Source organism: Pleurodeles waltl, chromosome 4_1 (genome assembly GCF_031143425.1).
Source record: "Pleurodeles waltl isolate 20211129_DDA chromosome 4_1, aPleWal1.hap1.20221129, whole genome shotgun sequence".
Classification (NCBI taxonomy): Eukaryota; Metazoa; Chordata; class Amphibia; order Caudata; family Salamandridae; genus Pleurodeles; species Pleurodeles waltl.
The window spans coordinates 509,717,293-509,731,661 of NC_090442.1; positions in this window are offsets into that span (position 1 = coordinate 509,717,293).

The following is a 14,369-nucleotide window of genomic DNA, read 5'->3' on the forward strand; positions in this document are numbered from 1 at the left end:
ATAAAGGGACATTTGAACTTTGCATGCCTAAAGGAAACTAAAAACTGTTTCCTCCCATAGAAGAGAGGATGCGAATAGTCATCAACTGTTCACTGCACTCTTCTGCACCTGCTGTTGGTCCAGGTGAAAGAGAAAGAGTCTGAAAGTGCCAGCCGTCTTGTGTCCCTGTTTTATTCGGTGACAGCTGTGTTACTTTAGGAGCTTCCAAGACCCACAATCTCGTGGAGAAATTTGACATGGTGCTAAGATTGTAAAACCAGGTTGCTGTTATTCTAGACTTTTAATATCATGCAGTGCATAATCTTTAATACAATAAGTGCGGAGCCCAAAGTTTTGATCAGAAGGTCGCGACTCATGCTATGGAGGGTCGGGTTCAGAACACCAAGGTAGCTCAGCCTAGATTCCTCCTCATGTCTTTTTCATCCACACATCACATTGCCTGCACTTTATCGCACTCATGCAGGTTTCATCCTTACTTCCTCACTTTGTTACTGTTGTTCCATCTTTCTCTTCCTCAATTTTTCCCACCCAGTTTTATTTCTTTTTCTTTATTTTGCTCTGGGTCTAGCTCTCATGAGGAAAAATAAGTGCTGGTGGGCCCCACCTGCAACCACTGGTTCAAATTAAGCACTGAATTAAAGGGACATCCCAGCCATAATGCATACTATTCACCCATTCTAAAGTGAAGGCGCAGTGTTAGAGTGAATGGATCACAAAACACCAGTCTTTAACCCTGTATACAATTCTCTGTTGGACAAATATTGGCCTTAAAAATGTTGTTTCGAACCACAAGGGCAACAGGTAGCTCAACCCTACAAGTTCAAGGATTGTGTCCAACGACAGCCTTACACAATAAACTCCAGTGTGCAGCATATTGCAAAATTACACTTGAAACAATCACCTGCAAACACTTTACAAGAACTTCACAAACACTAGCTAGAGATGACTGACAGGCTGAAACTAATGTTGCAGCTGCAATGAGCCTGCTTCAGGTTCGGCAGATAATGCCACACATTGATGGGCAATTATATGCAGCTCTATTAGAAATGGGACCTCTAGTTGGCAGTGGTTTGCATCTTGTCCAAGTAGGGACCCTCAATCTAGTCACAGTAAGGGAGTCACAGGAGCTAAGATAACTCCTGCTCAATCCCTTGGTAGCTTGGCACGAGAAGTAAGGCTTATCTCAGAGGCAATTTTTTAAGTATTTGTACACACACGCACACAGTAACACAGTGAAAACACCACAAAAGTACTCCAAACCAGTTTCAAAACATAACCCAATATTCATCTGAGTAAAACAAGACCAAAACGACAAAAATCCGACATACACAAGCAGAGATACAAATTTGTAAAAATTAAATGTAGCATAGTGTTTAGAAACACAATAGCTCCAACTGGGGCTTTCACAACATCTTGACAGAATTGTTTCCAACAGTCCAACACCACTCATGAGGAAGTGCGGTCAAGTCATGGAGTTGCATGGATCCCAGGAACAGTATCTTGGAAAACAAGGAAAGAAAGACGTTCCACGGAGCCAGGGAGGCGAGGCGTCGCTGGAGCTGTTGCAGCTTCGGTTCATTACTCCTACCAGGGAGGTGAGGCATCAGTTCCTTACAGTTGCAGGAGAGGTGAGGCGGCATTAGTGGCAAGGTGTTGGTTCCTTACAACAGGGAAGGGTTGATGAATCCAGCAGGTCAAGGTGCGAAGCGTCAACTGTGAGGCGTTGCGATCATACCACAGGGCCACAGGCCCACAGGTGCTGCGGTGGAGTCGGGGGTCATGGTGGTCAGTGACCAGCACTCTGAACTCATGTTGTGGCAGGACTTCAGAGGCACTGCGGTGGCGTCAAGCCTGGATTGTAGGTCATGGTCTTTGCACTCAGCAGGGACACAGCTTCAGTGCAGAGACCGGCACAGCTTTCGAAGCCGCTCTGGAGTCGATGTGCATAGTTTCTTCTTGGTTGCACAAGAGCTCACTTCCAAGGGCCCAGGAACTGGATTTGGCACCACTTGGCAAGTCAGGACTCTTATCAAGATAGCCCAAGCACTAGTAGGTGAAGCCTTTGATGCCCCTGAGACCTCTAAACAGGAGGCAAGCTCAGTTCAAACCCTTGGAGAACTTTGGAAAGCAGTATGTAGAAAGCCCAGTCCAGTCCTTTCCAGAAGCGGCCCATCCTTTGGGGATGAGGGGCCACGCCCCCTCACCTTTTGCCCCTCATGAAGAGTGCCTGTTAGGCTGAGAAAAGGTCAACCTGACAGACACTCTTAATTTTCAGATCAGGTAGCCAGGAGCTAGACATGTGCGATTTGCACAGGCTCCTGGCTGCTTGTGTTAAACTTTGCTGGGCTGGAGAGGTCACAGCTCCTATGAGCGTGACCTCCTCAGCTCAGCAAAGGTGCCTCGAGGCCCTCCCCCTCGGTGACGAGGGAAGCATCACCCATTGACTCTGACCTGGGCGTTTCAGGTTTAAGTCTTGAAGCGCCCAGGGCGAGTGTCAATCAGTGACACCTTGTCGCAAAGTGGGGTGGGGTCGGCAGTCTCACTGACCCAATCCCACTCTGTGACGAAGTTGGGACTGCTGCTTTTCCTCATTGGCTGAGCTAAGGTCAGCCAATGAGGGAAGGCAGCAGTCCCAATCATCCTGAGACCTGAAAGGCTGGGCTGAAGGTAAGTGTGTGCATGTGTGTTTTTAAATGAATGGTGCATGCTTGTATGTTTGAATGTTTGATAATGAGTGTTGTGAATGGATGTGCGTGTGCGTGTTCACGCATGTGTGAATGAATGAGTGTGAGTGTGTATATGCGTCCCGCCAGCCCGCCCTCTCCTAAAATTACCGGCTGCCACTGGTCCTTTCACTCCCAGGACAGAAGCAGCAAGCAGCCGGCAAGCACAGCAAAGCAACAGACAGTGTGGCAATCCCTCCTACAGCATCAAGCTCTTCATTTTGGCAGAATGTCCTCAGTCCAGAAGTGTTCTAACTCTGTGGTGTCAGAGATCTAGTACTTACACCCGTTTCTGTCTTTGAAGAAGGCAAACTTCAAAGAGAAGTCTTTGTAGTGCGTAAACCCTGCCTTTCCCTTCCATGGCCCCAGACATACTCCAGACATACTCCAGGGGGTTGGACTGCTTTCTGTAAGGAGAGGCACCACCCTATTCAGGTGCAAATATCAGCTCCCACCACTCTAGCTCAGGAAGACCCATCAGGAAATGCAGGACACATATCAGTTCCCTTTGTGTGACTGTATAGAGTGAATTCACAAACAGCCCAACTGTCAGGCAGAGGCATAGAATGGTTAAGCAGGAAAATGTCCACTTTCTAAAAGTAGCATTGTCACACCTACAATTCAAAAGACAACTTCACCAAAAATATGTTTTTAAATTATGAATTCAGAGACCCCAAACTCCAGATCTATATTTGCTCCCAATGGGAAATTACATTTAAAAGGTATTTCAAAGTTACCTTATGCGAGAGACAGGTCTTGCGATAGTGAAAAACAAATTTAGCAGTATATCAATATCAGTATATGGAAAATACACCAGTACATGTCCTACCTTTTAAATACACTGCAACCTGCTCATGGGGCAGTCTTAGGCCTACCTTAGGGGTGACTTGTATGTAGTAAAAGAGAAGGTTCGTGCCTGCCAGTCGAAATGGCTGTTTAAAACTGCGCACTCAGACACTGAGGTGGCAAGTCTGAGACATGTTTACAGGGCTACTCATGTGGGTGCACATTCAGTGCTGCAGGCCCACTGGTAGCATATATTTACAGGCTCTTGGCACACATGATGCACTATACTAGGGACTTACTAGTAAATCAAATATGCCAATCATTGATACACCAATTGCCAATTCAATTTAGACAGAGAACACTTGCACTTTAGCACTGGTCAGCAGTGGTAAAGTGTCCAGAGTACTAAAACCAGCAAAAAAGCGAAATTCAGCACAGGACCAAAAACACAGTGGAAACCACACCAATAGTTGACAGGTATAACAAGCCCTTACAGCCCATCCCAGACTTCTTCTTCTCATTTGAAGCCCCTAATCAGAGACAGACACCAAGCTGTAACTAACTCTGTCTGTATCATTTGTTTTTTTGTTGCTGCATCAGAAGCCATAGAGTTTTAAAAAACTTTAGATATTATCTTTCTGAACAGTTGATGCAACATATTTAAGAAAAATGTGTAGTTATATTATATGGCATTTGCTTCTTTGCCATCCACTCACTAATACATGTATCTACTGTAGGCGACAACAGTGAACCCTCTAAATTGGGGTCTTTATCATTCCCAAGCTTTTCTAAGCCTGAAAATCTACATCTAGCAAGATCTTAGGCATAAAAACAAACTATATCCTAATACAGGATTCCCTGGGACACAAAACATAGAGTGTGTTTGAGCACATGAGGGAGGAGTACAACCACATACAAAAACCAGACATCATTCTGCACCAGATAGGTACAAATAACATTTCCACAGCATTTTAAAGAGGCTGATGTCATTCATGGTGGACTTCTTGCATAATCAATACATGTTTCTTCTGCCATCAGGTGCAGTGGCATATATTAGTCAGTGGCATTGGAGGGAGGAATTGAGATTTCTAAATAAACCCAGTGGCGTACTTAACTGAAACAAGCATTGGTACTGCCAATCATTGTGTAATGTGCTTCCCCCTGTACCATCACAGTTACACTGCTCACCCTGCACTCACATTTTTGAAGTCTTTTACATCTGGTATCCTGAGAGCAGGCATGAAAACTAAGAAAGTGTGTCTGCTGCTGTGTGATGGAACAACAGCACAACCAATGGTGTATGAGAAGAGGAACAAAACTTGTGAGATGAGATGTATGGTGGAAGTCAAGGATTGAGCTACTCAGAACAAGTGCCAACCAGTGTCTTTTAAAGTGCCTCAAGAAATCAGTGTATTCACTGATAACCTGTGAAGGAAGTCCAACTACCTTTCAACAGAAGCACACGGTGGTACATTAAGTAAAAAACATGAAAGTTGCATTTTTACAATCTAAAAGCGACACATAAGATATTTATGTAAACCAAACAAGTTTGGCTTAATTTAATCCAGACAGGATGAGATAGCTGTCTGGAACACCCACCTTTTCTCCCTTCAACTCAGGGGAATGGAAGAGTTTTCCTTAAGCTATTGAAAAGAGAGTAATATGTATGAGTGATCTTGTTCACATGCGGGAAGATGGTAAGATCAGTGTTGATAAAAACACATCATTTTTTATCACATTATTATGGACTGTAAATAGCCTAAGAGCCAGTGTCTACCAACGAAGGCCTAGGCCTAAGGATGATTCCTTAGTACAAACACCTCTGTTGTATCGGCATTCACTTTCAAAAGATTATTGACCATAATTCAACTGAAGCAAGACATTCCTGAAGATTAAGGGGAAAGTCAGTGTCACAGCCATTTTATTGCAGCAAGTAATACATTTCAACAGCATAGTTAGAAAGGGCAACCAAAAGAAATAATTAAAGCATCTAATGTAGTTAGATAAATATTATAGATCTCTACAAAGTGTGCAATAATATGTCCAGTGTTATAACATTTAATAAGAAAAAAACATTTAATAAGAAAAGTACAACTAAATACTGAACATAAAATGACAAACATCCTCAATGAAAACAATATGTTCCTAGCACCAACTAAGTTAGAGATCTGTGTTGGATAATCTCTTAGAGATAATCAATTATAGCCTCTCCCTATCATGTTCATCAAGGTGTTCACAAGGGTAAAGTAAATCCCATTGCATTTTTGTGAGTTTTCCGAGTAAAACCCCTTTCAAGAGCACGTGTCAAACCTGAACAGCGGTCCAAGGCGGATCAGAAAGTTGTTATGGGCTAGAAATGTAGAACTGAGTAACACACAAAAGAAACACACAGTAAATCAGTGTCCAACCAATATTATTTTCTTTGAAAAGGAAACCTATTATAATATACATAGAGCAAAATAACATACTTAAAATTACAAATGTTTATAATATTTCAACTGGAATTACAAACTGGTGCCGCTCTTTTAGGCTTCATGTAGATTAACCAGTGTCTAAATCATGTGGCCTACAGAAATATCACAACCGAGTCAATGTAGTGTGTCCCCATTATCGGTGAGCTACCGTGTGGCAGTTTGGACACCAGCAATTGTAGTCCTGATGACCAGCAATGCACTCATTTTGGCCCATTGGAAACATGAGGATGTTCACAATCAAAAAGGTTAGGCTTACATAATTTGTGAAGTCATTTAGAGTGCACAATTTGAGAGCAGCTACTGCTTCTTTTACCACATTTAATAATCAGTAAAGCAACCCAGTTGGCATCTATACCAAAATAAAAATGACTCTGTCTAATGAGACACAATAAACATTTCAGGAAGACGTAAAGTAGACATTGACATGAACCTGGAGACATCAAGCATTTTCCCCTGCCAGACTAGGAAAAAGTACAGATGTATTGAACACCTCCTACTTTCATTTGACCGAGATAGTATTTGTGAGCTAGTCAAAAGTGTGTAGCTCCTTCCTATGATGATTAACCTGAAGTTCGTAATGTAAAATCCCTTCCTATTGCATTGACCAGAGAGTGTACCATGCAAAACTACTTTCTGTTGCATATGTCAGAGTTCACAATATAATAACTGTCCCTATTGTTTTTGTCAGAGAGTTCACAATGTCATAGATTTAACAAGGTAAACCCCTTTTTGTTGTACTTGTCAGAGAGTTCAGATAGTAAAATCCCTTCTTCTTAAAGTTGATAGAATTCATATTATAAAACTTCTTCCTATTATATTTGTCACCCAAGGTCAGAATGTAAAAACTTGTCCAATTGTAGTTGTCAATGCATTCACAATATAAAACTCATTCCAAGGCGTTCACAGTGTAAACTCCCTTCTAATTGTATTTATTAGATGGTTCACAATGCAAAACCAGTTCCTATTGTATTTGATACATCTGGTTTGGGGTGCCCCAGTGAAGTCGTTAGTTACTGAGCCCAACAGTGTCAGTGGGGGTCTTTCTCCTTTAGTGCCCTAGGTCTTCTGTACCTTGGTCCTTGAATCTGAGAAACAAGTACTGCTTTAGCATTTGAATTTCAGCGTAATAAGGCAAAGTGGTCTGAAGCAGACTCAGAATTGGGCTACGAAATCAAAATTCAGCAACACACAAAATTACAATAAACCAATGTCCAGCCAATCCTTCCTTAAAAAGGATTAATACTGTCATGAACATACAACTAAATACTACACACAAAATTACAAATATTTACATGATAAAAAGTGAATTTACAAATTGAACCAACCCACCCCTACATGCAGAGCACATATCTCAAAGAAATACCACAGAGTACAACAGACCCAGTACATCTATTACGATCCTGTTACCCATGTTGTACCAGTTGCCAATTTGTGCCCCAACAGGCTCAAAAATAAAAAAACAGCAATTCCCATAAATGGGCCTATATCAACACATGAAGGATTTTGACAATCAGCAAGGTTAGGCTGTAAGGTTTGTTAAATTATTCACAATGTAAAATGAGAAGCGTGCTGCTTTTGTCACCAAATTCTAAAATCAGTAAATAAACCTAATGGCTTTAACATAAAAATAAACATGACCATCTGGTCTCTGCCTAGAGAGACCCTCCAAACAGTTTAGGCAGAATCCAAGTATACATTGACATAAACAAAGGCCCCCTTGGGGACCCCAACCACCAAGCATTTATTGTGGCCAGACCTAAAAGGGACCTACGAAGAAAGAAAATTCTTCCTATTGCATGTACCAGAGTTTTCACAATATAGAGCCTCTTTTGTATTTGTCAAATAGTTCAACATGTACAGCCATCTTTTATGGTGTTTGTTATCAAGCAATCATTCAGTCAATCACGATTCTGATAAAGTGCGGCTAATCACCCGTTCAGGTCTCAAGGCACTGGGGGGGGGGGGGCTAGGTTACTGCAGCCAAGGGGTTTATTTTGAATGTGTCGGGCAGTCTCTCGAGTTGCCAAATCAGCAGAGGGATGTACTCCACTCCCCTGGTGGAAGACTGCCTGCCATACTTAGAGAACCCAGCCAGGCAGGTGGAAGAGCTCTGTGCCGTCAACAAAGTTGGCTCTGCTGAATGCACTGGTGCTTGCGGAGCAGGCACCATGTTTAATGCACCTTCACAAAGGTTTAGAACAAACACCCAAACCATTGAAAAATACAAGTTTTATCCCAGTTAATGCGTGTAATGTCTTTGGTTTCCTCTTTGACCAAAAGACTTTCCCTCACTATCCTGAACAGGAAAAATGTGCATCGGAACATCCACCCTAAAATCAGCATATGGTTGTACAGATGTGTGCCAATGGCTCAAAGGCAGATTGGCCTTCGGTCAAAGGTTTCTGCCAGAGAACCTCCCCTGTCATGAAGGAACATCCACCCTAAAATCAGCATATTGTCTTACAGATGTGTGCCAATGGCTCAAAGGCAGATTGGCCTTCGGTCAAAGGTTTCTGCCAGATAACCTCCCCTGTCATGAAATCTAGCACTTGCCCTGCCTATAAATAGAACAGGAAAACTGCAAAATTGGCAGATAGGATATCCACCGCTTTTGATCAATATCCAGCATCTACCAAACTCTAAATGAGCTGCTAAGAATCAAAGTAAGGGTAGTATGAAGAATGCATGAGGTCGCAAAAACAGGATATACTGTCTAGCTTATTCAAGATTAGTAGACCCTACTCTGAGTCCTTACATCCAACTACCAACTGAAGAATACATTTATTTGGCAAAGCTATGCCTTTGGTTAGGTGCCAAGTTTTACTCATGCTTGCAAAGGGGTCCCTATGCCCTGGTTTACCTGGGCTCTGCTTGGGGAACTATTGGTTTGAGGCCTTTGACTACCTCATGTCCCTTCTCGGTCACCCATTAACACTGGAGGCCATAAAAATCACTGCACAAAGTTTTTGATGCTCTGGCACGATCCCCAGATCCGTGCAATAAATACTTACACAGTGCAGGTACTCATTCTGATCCCGTTCTGTTGCACTCAAATGGTGCCTTCTGCAGTTGTGGAAGCAACGTGTAGGTTACTGTAATCACTAAATATAGGCAAGCAATGTGTAACTTATGTACACGTCATGTTTTTGTAGTAGCTGTGCCATCGCACTAAACCTCTAGCTATCACATTGTGTTTGGCAAGATGCAGAGACATCTGTTTAAGAGGCCATGTCAAGTACATGCATATAAATACCAGAAAATGGCCATTAGAAAATGTTCTGCTCAGATAAGCTGCCTCAAGCGTCAAAAAGACTTCTACTTCCCCGAGATTTCGCTTCAATTATTTTCAAGTCGCCCACACACCGGAATAGACCTGTAACAGCAAAATTACATGTATGAGTCACGGAATATTCCAGCTGGCGCCCTTCCAGAATCGCTCTCCTGCCAAGAGGCATTATCGGTAATAACGGGAACATGCTTCACTTTGCAGCCATTTCCAAGAAATTCAAAACTGCAGGTAGTTTTCTCAGAAGGAAAACATTAAGTCGGGACATGCGGGTACACCGAATTTGCAAGCGAAAGATGCTGTTAACTCTGAGCCCGTGGCTCGAAACAATACACTTATGTAACCACATGGTAGGTACCCTGATGGCATCACCCCTATTCACTTAAACTGTCTGTTTCTATTAAGCACTCACTTGATGCTTTGTGCCCGAGAGACTGTCTGATTTCTAAACTCACTCATTCCATGAGTGAACCGACCTCCTCTCAGAGGATGAAGGCCACTCCCATCTGGAGAAGATCCTCCCTACACAGCGGGACCAACTGGAGCGCCCTCATTTGGGCCCTATTTATCAATGTTTCAAACAACGCACTAAGGCAAAGTGCTGTATTGCATGAAAGGGAGAGGGCAGGAATGTGCCACATCTATCAAGATATGGTGCATTCCTGCTCTCTCTTTGTGCTGGCGTACTATTGGCTGCCTAGCACCAATGCAGGCACTCCTACACCATGGTACAAGGCTGCCTCGTTGCAGACAGGATTGTTTTGTGCAGGAAAGGAGACCTTCCTGCTAAAAAAAAATCCTTTGCTGGTTTTTCCTCTTCATTATGTCTGGGAAGGCATAGCATTTTGACACATTCCCAAGTCTACCACTCAAGGTAAATCTAGGAATGCACCAAAATCCATCGGTGGATGCATGGGAACACCCACGCTCTACCCATGTAACACCTCCCGTGGGCAAAGTAACACAAGGCAGTGACTTATTCCAGATTTACCAAGCACCGCAGGGCTAGGCAAATTGGCCTTGCGTGGCTTGGTAAATTTAATCTAGGTTTTGTGTTACCCTTGCATTTCCTTGCATGGTGCAAGGGTGATGCAAAAATTTGATAAATATGGCCCTTGGTGTCAACAGAGCCAGCTTGGATGGAGACAGAGAAGGGGAGAAGAAAGCTTTTAAAGGGGGAGGTGGATGTAATGAAAAAGCAAGCATATATTACTTTTGTGCACCAGGTACAGAATCATTTGAAAGTTAGAGCGAGTTGTCAGGCTGACTTACTGCAAGAATAGACAGGACAGTGAGGGACAGGATCTCCAGCAAAGTTGAATATACTGGGAGACATGGAAAAATTTGGAATCACATTTTTCAGGAATTTCACAGGGCTACGTAGCCATGCTTATGGCTAATCTGCATTCAGCAGATGCAGCAAAGCAGCAAGACAGCAACACAGTAATAATGAATACGCATGGGGCAATTTCACCGTCTTGTAATAGTTCACAGTAACATAATCTTGAGATAAGTTAACATGGGAGTATATACTGCTGTTTTAATTTAGTGTCTGAATTTTTTTCACATAAAGATGGCGCCACCCGCCTTCCCCTTTTTTATAGTTCCTGTCACTGCATAGTCGTCTGCTTTATCTGTTCCTAGACTTGTGCTTTTTAGTGTCCCGGGTCTTGGTGCCGGCTGGACTTTCACTATCTAAGACAGAACGCTTGCATGTACTCAGTAAGTTCTGTTCTATTTTACAAACCTCAGGGCCATTTTTTATTACCTTTAAAATGACTCACTTTGATGCTCACTTACTAAATTGACTTTTCAGAACGCTCCGGTGGACTTATCACAGCTTCCCCGTTGTTACCATTATCGGCACGATCTGACCAGCATTTATTCCATGATATAAATAAGGTGTGTGCTTCTTTCTGAAGCTTTGGTTCAGGTTTGCTCATGTGGTTTATCGTCACTAGCTTATGCTACTGTCTTAATTTTTCCCACCTTGCCCTCCACAGACTGAATCAAACCTAATGGGGACATACTAGTTAAGCTGGATCCTTCTCGCATAGAGAAACCCATGCACATTCATATTGAATTGTGCACTCTACTCTGGTTTCAGCAGCATTATTTGAAAATACAGGTACCATCCATCTTTTCACCTTTTTCCTCAGCAGTGGTAGTACAACACTTTTCGCTCTATCTTTTCCTCTGTTACTCTGTGCATGAAACACTCACTATCTATGTCATTACTCACAGATTTCCTTTGACACTTTGGCCCTCATTATGAACATGGCGGTAATGACCACCACACTAGTGGTGGTGGTCATTACCACCAACGGCATATTCTGAACACAGTAGTGAACTGGCTGCAAAGCTGGTCCGACGGTAGGCACATTCGACCCAGCGGTGGAGGCTGGACCGGCGGTGGGATTATGATCCCATTTCCACAAGGGATTTCCTGGCTGGATACTGCGCCAGGTAATCCCTGACGGAAAGCATACGGGTGACAGGAATTCTCATTCCTGTCACCTGTATGTGACACGCCAGGCCACCCCCTTGCCACTACCCCCACCGACCCCCCAGCCCTCCTCCCCCAAATCTCCATGTAGGCCCCCAGCACCCACCTCACCATCCCCCACCAAGCCCCCTACGTTCAGGTACCCCAAACCCCACCCCTCCACATCTCCATGCACCCATTCACTTACATGCACACACGCATTCATACACTCAGACACACATCCCCCCTTCACAAACACTCACGCACACCCTCATGCACTCACACAAACCCTCCCTCCACTCTTCCCTCTCAGGCAGCACTTACCTGTTCTGTTGCGCTGCTCTGGGAGGGAACGGGCTCCTTGCATGCTGCTCCGCCGGCATCGCTGCGTCTCAATACACGGCCACGCATATAACTGCATCATTATAGGCATGGCTGGGTATGGACTGATGTGGCGGTGAGGGGGGAGCAGCATCCACCCCCTCTACTGACCGCCAGCATGGAGCATGGCGGGCCTCACCACCATCATTGGCGGTGAGGCTCCATGTGTCGGAATATGGAGGGATGCCTGCCACCGCCACTGGCGGTCTTCTGTTGACCGACAGCATGGTCGGCGGCGGGCAATCCCGCCATGTTCAAAATGACCACCTTTGTCTTTGCACTTGGCTCCTTAACCCGCAAACATGCTGTACACTCTCATTTCAGTGTTTTTTTCACTTGCTTGAGAATAGCATGAAATCAATAACCTCAAGCATTTTATATTTACATGTGTAATGCCCTCCTGCGTTTTGGCACTTTTTTGATATGCTGGTCTTCATGGTTTCCTGTTTATCACATGACTGTAACGCCTGTAGGTATACTACCTTATTTGGTATCCCATGCACGGCACACATGGGTGCTGGTTCATCAGGTTTTGTTGTGTGTTGTACAGATTCAAATATTTATATGCTGTTTGTTAATTTTGCAGTCTTGAAAAAATTGTCATAGATGAAACGTGTTGGCTGCTCTGAGCATTTGTATATGGAACTTTTGAACCACTGAATTGCATCGCTTTCAATAAATGGACTCACGGTTTGAAGCTTAAGGACTTTTGTGTGCTCTGGATACATTTTCATTATGATGCAAAGGGTAATAGCATTACATAAAATACCATAATTTGCAACTTTTAATATAAAATAGCATCATATGTTTTTTTTTAATGTGTTTATTAGTTTATATTTGACATCTGAAATATTGGGTACAATCGTCGAAGCAATAAATGACCTGCCGGCTTATGCGGTTCGTGTTGATGCACATTAGACCATTACTCATTTGATTGCTGTCCGGGTATAATTGCCAAAACAGACATGTCAGTATCGTCAATAAAGCTTATATAAACAAATAGAAAAATCAAATGTAAATAAACAGGCTCATGGAACTATATCTGGTGCAAGATAGATTGTATCTTACCTAGGGATAGAAAGGGTATCCAATGGGAGTATTCAAGGAACGTGGCCGGCAGTCGGAAGCAGGAAGCGTGACAGAGAATGTGAGTGTAATATCATGTGTGAATGGTCATGTGTCGCGTGCCAACGCAGCTATCAGGAAGGATAGAAGTCGTTGTTAGCTTCTACACTTAGTAAGAACGTCTCCCATCATTCTCCCCCAGAGCGGACGATTCCGCATGCTTGTAGCCACTGAATAGTGTGGTCCTCTGTGCTTGTCCATGTCAGCAAATCATAAAGCCACTGGTGAAGGTTTGGCGGGGCTGGTGATTTCCATGCAATAGCCACTCTATGCTTATATAGTACTAAGGCAAGGTTGATGAATCTGTGCAGATACTTATCGCCCTTTTTACAGGGGCGAAGACCCAGTAAGCAAGAAAAGGATAAGGGAGGAATTGCATGTGTTGTCAATTCTGTCACAATTTCAGTCACCTTATGTCAAGTGGGTTGTAGTACCAGACACAACCCACCATATGCTAAAATCACGCCAATCGCAGTGTACACCGTGGGCGCCCAGGGGAGAACAGTGGGAACATGTGTTTGATGAGATGGGGGTTTAAATAAGCCTGACGGGTGTAATTAAATTGTGTGAACCTGAACCTAGGATTCAGGACACCCCTTTCACTAGGTAGAGCACTCTAATCCAATCTTCATCAGATAGCGGTTGCAGTAGCACCGCATCCCATTTGGCGTGTGCATTTGCCATGAGACTTGGTGTGGACACATGTAACACCGTATAGAGTGGTGATAGCGTGTTGCGTGTCCCCCGCCAAGAGTGTAGCATGCAATACCAGTGATGTGGGAGGTTCCCTGTCAGCGGTTTCCCAAGAATTTTGTAGTGCATGTAGTAATGTGTAATAAATGAGAAATTGTCTGGGTGGGACATTGTATGTCTCTGCAATGTCATGGAATGTCACAAGGGTGCCCTCTAAGTATAGATCCCCGCATGGGGGACTTCTGTGGCCTTCCATAGATCTAGTTCGGCATACGTATCGCCCCTTTTAATTTAGGTAAGTCCCATACAGGGATTTCAGATGAGAATGGAAAGCGGGGGCCCTTGGGGTGAACAAAACAACGCCAGCATGTGTGGGCCACCTTGATTAGGTATGAGACACGCTGGTAGGGTCTGGG